Raw genomic sequence first — 10687 nt, 5'->3', positions numbered from 1 at the left:
AATGGGCCACCATCCGGACACTCTTTGCACTAGCTCCTCAGAATAGTTGGAAAGTCCATCAAATGGATGTAAAAACTGCATCCTTGAATGTAGATCTAAAAGAGAATGTTTTTATGTCCCAACCTAAAGGATTTGCTATGAAAGGACATGAACACAAAGTATGCAAACTTGTGAAGTCCTTGTATGGCCTCAAACAAGCACCACGAGCCTGGTATGAAAATCTAACTGAGCATCTTCTGAAACTCAACTTCAAACATTTTGATCTTGATGATGCAACTTTATTTGTCAAGAAAGTTGGAAAAGCAGTTGTATATCTTGTAGTATATGTAGACGATATTTTAATGACAGGGAACAATGAAAGCTATATTGCATCCATAAAGAAAGAATTAGGGAAATTTTTTGAAATGACTGATTTGGCCTATGTTCATTACTATCTTGGCATTGAAGTAACCCAACATCCAAAGTCCATATTTCTTTCTCAATAGAAATACATTGGAGATTTGTTAAACAGATTTTCCATGACAGAGTGCAATCCCCTTTCTACTCTAATGGAACAAAACTTGAAGCTCACATCTATTGAAGGAAAGGAGTTTAAGGATGCAACAAATTATAGACAGCTTGTAGGAAGTCTCATCTACCTCACTACTACCAGACCAGACATTTCATTTTTTGTTGGAATCCTCTCTAGGTTTTTGAAAAAGCCTTGTGAGGGACATTGGTCTGCTGCAAAAGGAGTTCTAAGGTACTTGAAGGTAACTCAAGACCTTGGAATCAAGTATACACAGGTGGATGACTTCAACTTGATTGGATACTCTGATTCAGACTTCAATGGAGACAAAGAAACTGGGGTATCTACTTTAGGATATGCTATGAGTCTTGGATCAGGAGCTGTCTCCTGGAGATCACGCAAACAATCAGTACCAGCAGATTCCACAACAGAAGCAGAATACGTGGAAGCAGCTGAAGCAATGAAAGAAATTGCGTGGCTCAGGAAAATTCTTGAAGATTTGCAAGTAAAACAAATACAATATACTCCACTCATGATTGATAACACATCTGCAATAAAGTTGGCCAAGAATCCAAAGTTCCATGATCGTACTAAGCACATCAATACTAAATATCATCTGATCCAACATCATGTTGCGGCCAAAACAATCCATCTCCATCATTGTTCCACAAACAAGCAAATTGCAGACATCTTCACCAAAGCGCTTGGAAGAGAAAAGCTTGAAAGATTCAGAACGATGCTTGGACTCACCAACATCCCTTTAGATTAAGGGGGGGAATGTTGACACCTAATCCGAAACGGATGGGTGAACTGGACAGTCATCTAGAAGATGAACTGATCCGTTTTTATTTTTGTATATTAACATGAGTTACCTAATGAATAATATCACTCAGTTTTCTCTCTTGTTCAATGTGGAGTTACCCTGGCCTGACAGATTCCACGTTTTGATCTAGTATAGTGTTGTTGGGAAAAGTATCCAATACGGAATGACCCTATCCCACTCTAAGGGTGATAGTTCCTTAGCAACAATCAAAGCAAAGCTATCTGAGATTACTTATTTATGAGATGTAAAAGAGGGGAGAAAGAGATCCACTAACCGATGTCTTTCGCTAATGGTTGATCCAATCTTCTCTCTTTGCTGCTTGCTCCCAGCTCCTTGCTCTTTCACTGGCCCAGCTACACCAAGATCCTGCAAAATGGCAAGAGAGGGAAACTACAGAAGCATACATTCATAATTGATTCAAGGATTAGAATAAATCAAATACACAAGTATAATAATACACCATTGAGACACATGCATATAGAAGAACCTCAAATGCTTTATTAATGGAAGAAGTAAGGTTCAGGAAGTGATACAACCATAAGAGGCCCAATCCAGCATCACCTTCCCAGCAGAAAGAAATCTCCTCTTCACCTCCTTCAAAGCAAATCACCCAATAGTTCTAAACTCAAACCAACAACAATTCTTTACATTCACAAGATTCCAGCCCCCCTAGACCTCATGAGAGAGATCTATATATAGGAGTTTTGGAGAAAGGATGAGTCAGCTTGAGGCTGGCATGACGCTGACTAGTGTCCTCTCCCACTTCAGTTCTTCTTTAGTTCTTGAGTCCACTTGGAGGTTCTTGCTTCCACTTGGAGATCTAGAACCTCTTACTCATCACCAGTCGAATTCCCTGATCCAAGTGTAATTTTGGAAGCTTCTTGGGCATTGAAACCTTGAGGAATGACTGTGCCACATGTCCAAACTCGCCCAGCGCAGATAGCCTTCTTTGCAGTTGACATTCAACACAGGTAGACAGTGGAGTAGTTGACATTCAGCGCAGATGCTCAGTGGAGCAGTTGACATGATCCAAAATTGCCTTGTTTTTGAGTGTTTTCAGGTGGAGAACTTTTATTCAGTGTTGTGGTTTGCTGACCTTGTTCCTCTAGGGGTAGGAGGAACATGTTTAGGGACTTTGGAACCCTTAGATAATGGACATTTCATGCTTCATGTTGTAAGGCACAAAAATTTCTATAACAGTTGCCCCCTAAAGTATGAGGGCGTTTATTGGGTGAAATTCTTTATCAGGAGGATCCGAAGTTCATTCAATCACGGAGAGGTGACCTATAATAAGATACAATACAATAAATTATTTTTCATACTATTTTCATGATCTAGCTGAGGCGGGCATTCCCATGCTCAGCTTTATAAATTCATTTTGGTACATAGAACAGACGATCGTCTAATGGTAGACTGATAATTTTGGTGAAAATTATTATCCTTTGAGTAGGATGATCATATGCTGCAATGATGTACATGTCAAATGTCTTTATATTTCCTGAATATATATCGCAGCCCGGATGAATGAAACTAGATCCGGGGTCTTCAAACTCGTTCGATCTTCACTCTAAGTACAAGTCAATCCATGTGAGAATTGCGCTGAAGTCGAACATGGAAAGACATCGCTTGATTACCGGTCAATGATGTAAACCGTTAACAAGCACGAGAAGAATCACCGATAATGATAATGAACCTCAAGGTACTGCAGTACAATTCACGTGGTGTGAATAAAGGACTTGGCGTCGAACACCACGCAAAATCTTCTGGTCGAAGGTCATTGATGTATACCTGTCGCCGGAAGTGAGAAACTTGCCATTGAGGCATGCAAGCTTCAAAGTACTGAGGGGGTTGTTCCTAGATCAACTTCTTGGATAATGAGTTGAAGTCGACAAGAAGCGATCCGTCAAAGGAGGGCCTTAATGAATCCCACATCAGTGACACGGAACAGAGCTAATGATTTTAGTGGAGGTGAAAACAATCTGTGAAATATGATTCAGGGTGGCGGTCATGAAGGGATGAAAGAAGATGTATGGTATTGGATGGGACACGATTGACTCTTTCTGAACAACATCTCTTGAACATATAACAACAATGATGCGATGGATCAGTAGCATTACCCCAAATGTGGATGGTTTGGCGAGACCATGGTGATGAGACCGGTGAATGAAACAACCCAACCCGATGTGGTACGGAGGAAAAGTGTCATGTTCAAGAGCGACTTGCTACCATTAAACCTTTAAGGTTCTCCCAATTTTTCCCCAGTCATTTCTGACCAGTACCTCTTTATTTTTTGTCAAGCTTGAGGAGGATAACATATGCTTGTTCTATAACATGCCCTTCGGGCAAGCCCATCGCTATGTTTTAACGAGCCTAGCGATAGGGAAACTCGTTCTCGTCTAAAGACAAGTTTGTCGCTATTTAATCATTTTAACGAGTCTAACGAAAAGGAAAACTCGGTCCTTTTCATTTTTAGAGAGTCTGAAAAGGTACATAAAGTTAACTCCAGAATTCCTTTTTCGTCATCTAATCCCTTAAGTCCGAAAAAGTTTAAAACAATACAAAAGGGATGAGTTTTCGATAACTTTAACACGCCGAATAAAACAAGCGCTCGACCTTTTTGTGCAATAATCCCTCAGGTCCAAAAAGATTAAAATCTAGAGGAGGGATAGCTCTTCCGGTCATTTTAATGAGCTGGAAGGCCAAAACTCGACAAACTTTTCATATTTTACGAGTCAGTTGAAAAGAGCTTAAAGAAGACTCGTCTTTGGAGGAACGAGTGATAAACAGGGATAGCAACTGATTCCAGGTACACGTTGGAATTTTCCAATCACGGCAGTGTCACAAGGATGGCTAGGTGAAATCACTCTTCGCAGCTGTTCCTCAAAATAGGTAAACAATCATATGGAGGTGAACGATCGGCCAAATGAAAGTGGAGGTGGCAGGTGCAAAACACGACCAAGGCTTTTTATGGCTGATAAATTTACGATCACAGTGGTTATTTACCAAGATAGGTTCATTTTTTATTTAAAAATGAGCTTAAACTGTGGAGGAAACTTTGCTCACTGCTTATATTTATTTTTTAACGAGCATGAAGACCGCGTTAAAACTGCTCGGATCTTGCGTTTATTTTTTAACGAGCATGAACTTTATGCTAAAACTGCTCGATTTACCAGTCATAAGATAAGAAATGTCTCCTGTGAGATCTCTATTTTTTATGGAGCTTCATCTTCACTAATCTTTGCTCCCCTTCCTTTCTTTATCCAAGTTTGGAAACGGCTAATCCTAGGAGTTTAAAGGGTTAGATCTACAGGTTTAATGGGAGGACCTAAAAATTTAAAAAATAAATAGTCGCCCCTTGCTTGCACTCCAAAAGGTTGCATGCCCCCAGGTATAAAACAAAATTTTAAGGTTGCCCCTCCTCTTTCTCACCTCCGCTTTTCTTTGGGTGTTCACAGCTACTTGTCGTCTTGCTAGTCCAATTTTAACGATACTTGTCTTCTCGTTATTTTTAACGGGTCTATATGATACTTGTCTTCTCGTCAGCCCAACTTTTAATAGATTTTTCGCAAGATCGCAAGAGAACAGCTACTTGCGACAAGAGAGTAGCTACTTGCGACAAGAGAAGAACACTACTCAAAGACAAAACATTTGTGTTACTGAGGGAGGCTTACCTCTTTCTGGTTACCCAAAGATTTTCTTGTTATTTTTCAACAAAACACTTCCTCGGCAATGTCTACCGAAATAGACAAGAGTGAATGACCTTTGTCAAACACGTAACTTTGACAAAAGAATCTTATTCTAGAATAACCCCTCTTCCATCCACGGACGGGGTACGGACTAGTCATATTCTCTCGAGGAAATTCTACCTTATACCCAAGGTTTTCTCTGCCTAAAGTAGACCAGGATGCATGCCCCCTGGGTTCCAGTCCCATCTTTCCGAATCACTCGCACTCATCGGGAAGAAGGACTGGGGGTGGAGACATTTCTTGATTGAATAGACCATTCGGGGTTGGTATGTGACTATTTGTGATGCGTGATCCCGGAAATGAAAGTTGGTCTACGAGCTTGACCATTCTTTCTTCGTGTGGAAAACACATTACTCTAAAGAGTGAGGAGACTATTGCTCCCATGCAATATATATAGTCTCGTCCAAGGAGTAGGTTATAATCCAAGGGTCCTTGAACGACCATCACGTTCATTTGAACGACCTTCCCTTTCAATGTAATAGTCACATTGGGGAGGATCCCTAATGGTCGACTGGTTCCTTTATCGAAACCCGAGAGATTTCTTATCTCAGGCAAAAGCGCCGGGGAACCCAGTGCTTTCCAAGAAACATAGGAAAGGATACTCACAGATGCCCCTTCATCAATGATAGTGCTAGCCATTACCATTCTGTATATTTGGACTATGATTCTGAATGGGATATTGGCTGGCAACCGGGGTCTGCCTAGCTGGTTCCAATCAGAGGACACAACCAGGTTGCTTGGTGGTGGGACCGAATACACGGCCGGATATGACCCTGACGATGTTCCTTCCTGCGATAAAGGAATGGGCGCATTGCCCTGACGCTCGTCAGAGTCTGTGTTGATGAAAAGAATCTGGATGGTGTCATCCTTATTCTCTTCAGTGAGGGTGTCATTTGAAGATGAATCTTGAGTGACGGTGTCATTTGAAGATGAAACTTTTGAAGGGAGAACCGGGTCAACTGTCGTTTCGACCTTTCGACTTTCGTCCGGTCTGGATTTAGTACGTTCATTTTCTATGACTGACGCTTCAGCTGACCACTTGAGCGGGCCAGCTGTATTCTCAACTAACGAAGAACTTGGCACGAGTTTTTTGTATCCAGGAGGAAGTCTTAACGGTGAAACCGGACGATCTTCCAAAGCTCTCTTCGCTTCATCTAAGAAGGGACAACGGTGGATGGCGTGATCGCCTTCACACAGTCTGCAGGGGGATCTTGCTCCCCCTCTTTGCCTTGAACCTTCACTTTCGCTGGTTGACGGTAAGCATTCAACATGGCTATCGGAGGTTGATGCTCCCGAACTGTGCAAACGAGGGGACCAGTCCCTTAGTATCCGGGGAATACAGGGACAATCTTTATGGAAGTGGTCTCCTCTACATATGACACATGGCGATTTAGGCCCGGTCTGTGCTGTGTGTGGATTTTTGTCAAATGTCTTTTGCTTGCCCACAGTCGCTTAGGCTCCTTCTTCTTCTTCTCTCTCTTCTTCTTCTCCTTCTTCTCCATGGGAGCTTGGCTTTTGCCGGCTCTACCTTACGAAGATGAAGGATTGGAGGAAGAGTTATAGGAAGTAGAAGGCTGGTGGGCAGCTCTAGACTGATCTAACTATTGACTCGACTGTTTAGGAACCATGGTGTTCTGAACTACATTGGTTGAGAATAGCCAGATTGTCAGGCCAATTGTCAGTCCTGGAAGCGACAATGTGGCCATGTGGGGCGCACCAACTTCTCCCCAGGAGGATAAAGGACTAGGATTTCCATCATGGGGAATTCCTTGGTTGGTGCGTTCCATGTTCTCAACTTACAGATCAACGCAGGAATAGGAGGTGATTATGTTCTGTTTTAAAATAAATTTTATAACGACGCTTTAGACACAACTTTCTTTTTCACTTTTTAAGAGTCGAGAAAAAGCTAAAGATGACTCTAGTCTCCTTCGATGTTTTAACGAGCCCGAAGTGACAAATGCTCGGATGGACTTTTTTAGTTATAGAGTTTGGAAAAGGCCAAAAGAAACTACTTTGGAGTTCTAGGCAGAGGGTGTGCCAAACTTTTCGCAAAACCACAGAATACGTTTTACGGTACGGGTGGTCGATCTTCGTGAATGTTGTGTTCACTGCATTGCGATCAGTAGGGCAGCCGACACAGTTTCCTATGGATAAAGGCTTTGTTCCTATAGGGGTCTCCCAATATATATGCGAAGGTACATGGGATCACAAGTCCATACTAGTGCCACCGACTCTCAGGAGGAATCACCCACCTTCTTCGAGATCGACAGTCACTATGTTTAACGACGCCAGAACACGTCTCTACCTAGACCTCTACGATGAGAATTATGTTGCAAAGCATTGTTAGATTCATTCAATATATTTTAGGTTGATCTTGTTTAAAGTTTGCCTTTCAAGGTTCACCACGAGATGTATGGTACAACTCCTAAATGCAGTCTAAAGATGAGAAGCAAGCTTTTTCAATCTTTTCAACTTATGAAAATCTTAACTACTGAGGGAAAAGAAAGACATCATCTTTTCACACAGATCATAGAGCACACACTAATGCACTTTCCCTAAATCCAACATGCAAACTTATGAAATGAAAAATGCAAAATACAGGTATTTCTTTTCTCTTTCTTAATGTTGGTGTACTACAAAAAGAAAGTTGTTGTATAACTTTGAATTCAATTTCAATTGAAAGCAAACAAGCTTTTGTCCAAAATCAAAAGACACCTTAAGATTTACTTGTTTCAACACTAGAAATACATAAATTCAAACCATATGATGAAAGCAAAAGCTCAATCAGCTATGAACAACAAACAAACTAACTCTTGAGATCAGAACGACACTTATCACAGGTCTAGATCTAAGAGGCCACAACAAGACTAGTTCACTTTCGTTATGGGAAACTACAAATGATGTAAGAAATACACAAAGAACAAACACAATTTCTTTATACAACCAAGGCGGAATAGTGGCAAAGAAAGGTGGTTTCAGATAGGTACATTGACTGATAACAGGCTGCAAAAACAGGGCTGAAAACAGGGCAACAGAAAGCAAAGAACCCCAGTTGCACAAGGCCACACTGGTTCAGCGCATGTAGAACACTGTCAGTTTGACATTCAGCGCAGGTAGCCCCTTCAGGACCTGCGATGAAATGCAGACTGCCTTCACAGTGCCTGCAATGAAGAGAGAAACTCTCGTTTCTCTTGGTTTCCGGGTTACAGATTGCTCAAAAATCAACAGTTTTTTGCCAAATCAAAGCTACCAATCAAGTACACACTAAAGGATGAAAAGGAGGATGAAAAGCTATCACTAAGAGCTGTTCAGAGTCCTTGTGGATCAGCTCTTCAAATCATAAACATGCCCAGAAACTGAGCTAGAGTAGCTGCCCTCTACTTTGCATTTGAAAGATCCAAATGCAGTTCAATTCGGTACTCCCTGTGTTTAGCAAATGAATAGCAAAAACACAAACAACCAACAAGATACGATCCCCAGCGGAGTCGCCAATTTGTTGTTGGGAAAAGTATCCAATATGGAATGACCCTATCCCACTCTAAGGGTGATAGTTCCTTAGCAACAATCAAAGCAAAGCTATCTGAGATTACTTCTTTATGAGATGTAAAAGAGGGGAGAGAGAGATCCACTAACCGATGTCTTTCGCTAATGGTTGATCCAATCTTCTCTCTTTTCTGCTTGCTCCCAGCTCCTTTCTCTTTCACTGTCCCAGCTACACCAAGATCCTGCAAAATGGCAAGAGAGGGAAACTATAAGAAGCATACATTCATAATTGATTCAAGGATTAGAATAAATCAAATACATAAGTATAACAATACAGCATTGAGACACATGCATATAGAAGAACCTCAAATGCTTTATTAATGGAAGAAGTAAGGTTCAGGAAGTGATACAACCATAAGAGGCCCAATCTAGCAGCACCTTCCCAACAGAAAGAAATCTCCTCTTCGCCTCCTTCAAAGCAAATCACCCAATAGTTCTAAACTCAAACCGACAGCAATTATCTACATTCACAAGATTCCAGCCCCCCTAGACCCCATAAGAGAGATCTATATATAGGAGTTTTGGAGAAAGGACGAGTCAGCTTGAGGCTGGAATGAAGCTGACTAGTGTCCTCTCCCACTTCAGTTCTTCTTCAGTTCTTGAGTCCACTTGGAGGTTCTTGCTTCCACTCGGAGGTTCTTGCTTCCACTTGGAGATCTAGAACCTCTTACTCATCACCAGTCGAATTCCCTGATCCAAGTGTCATTTTGGAAGCTTCCTGGGCATTGACACCTTGAGGAATGACCGTGCCACATGTCCAAACTCGCCCAGCGCGGGTAGCCTTCTTTGCAGTTGACATTCAACGCAGGTAGAGAATGGAGCAGTTGACATTCAGCGCAGATGCTCAGTGGAGCAGTTGACATGATCCAGAATTGCCTTGTTTTTGAGTTTTTTCAGGTGGAGAACTTTTATTCAGTGCTGTGGTTTGCTGACCTTGTTCCTCTAGGGGTAGGAACAACATGTTTAGGGACTTTGGATCCCTTAGATTATGGACATTTCATGCTTCATGTTGTAAGGCACAAAAATGTCTATAACATATAGGAATCCCCCCTTCAAGATGTGGAATCTGATTATAAAATTCTTGAAATGATTTCGTCTTTGCAAATCTATCGAAGCGGTCAAGTTGGCTCTCAACAACATTGTCAGATTTGCATGATTCAAGAAAAATTACATCTCTGGATACAAAAAACTTTTTATTTACTTCATCATAGAGGCAGTATGCTTTGGAGGTGTTTGAATACCCTAGGAAGATACACTTACAACTTCTAGCACCAAGTTTGTTTCTATGTACCTTTGGTATCAAAGCATAACAGATGGAACCAAAGATCCTGAGATTTTTTACCGAAGGAACATGTCCATACCATAATTCATAAGGAGTCTTGTTTCTTATAGCATTAGATGGACATCTATTCTTTATATATGCAGCACACAGAACAACATCAGCCCAAAACATTATCTTTACATTTTTGAAGAAAAACATGGATCGTACCATATTCAAGATTGTTCTATTCATTCTTTTAGCTACACCATTCTATTGGGGATTATAAGGCACAGTTGTTTGATGTTTGATCCCATGTTGGCGAAGATAGTTTTCAAATTCATTTGATGTATATTCTTTTCCATTATCAGTGCAAATAGACCCAATATGAGATTGTGCATCATTTTCAATCCATTTATGAAAATTATTGAATGTTTGAAAAACATCAAATTTGTTCTTGAATAATTAAACCCAACAAATTCTGGTGTAATCATCAATAAATGTCATGATATATTTATTTCCATTTGCAGAAGGAAGAGGCATTGGGCCACATAAATCTGAATGAATGAGTTCAAGCTTCCTATGTGCTCTTGAATGTGAATCATGAAAAGACTGTTTGCTATGCTTTCTTAGAATGCAAGCTTCACATTGCTTATGTTTCCTAGGAATTGTAGGCAAACCAGCAACACCATTTTTCTTCAATAAGCGGAGACTGTAATAGTTTAAATGTCCAAATCTAGCATGCCATAATAAACTTGATGGAAGTGTACCTTCTTCATGATGAGAAATATATGAGAAATGTTGTGCAT

Source organism: Pinus tabuliformis, chromosome 4_2 (genome assembly GCF_031772625.1).
Source record: "Pinus tabuliformis cultivar Carrire ecotype Pingquan chromosome 4_2, CPIR1, whole genome shotgun sequence".
Taxonomy (NCBI): Eukaryota; Viridiplantae; Streptophyta; class Pinopsida; order Pinales; family Pinaceae; genus Pinus; species Pinus tabuliformis.
Note: the sequence above shows the minus strand (reverse complement) of the source record.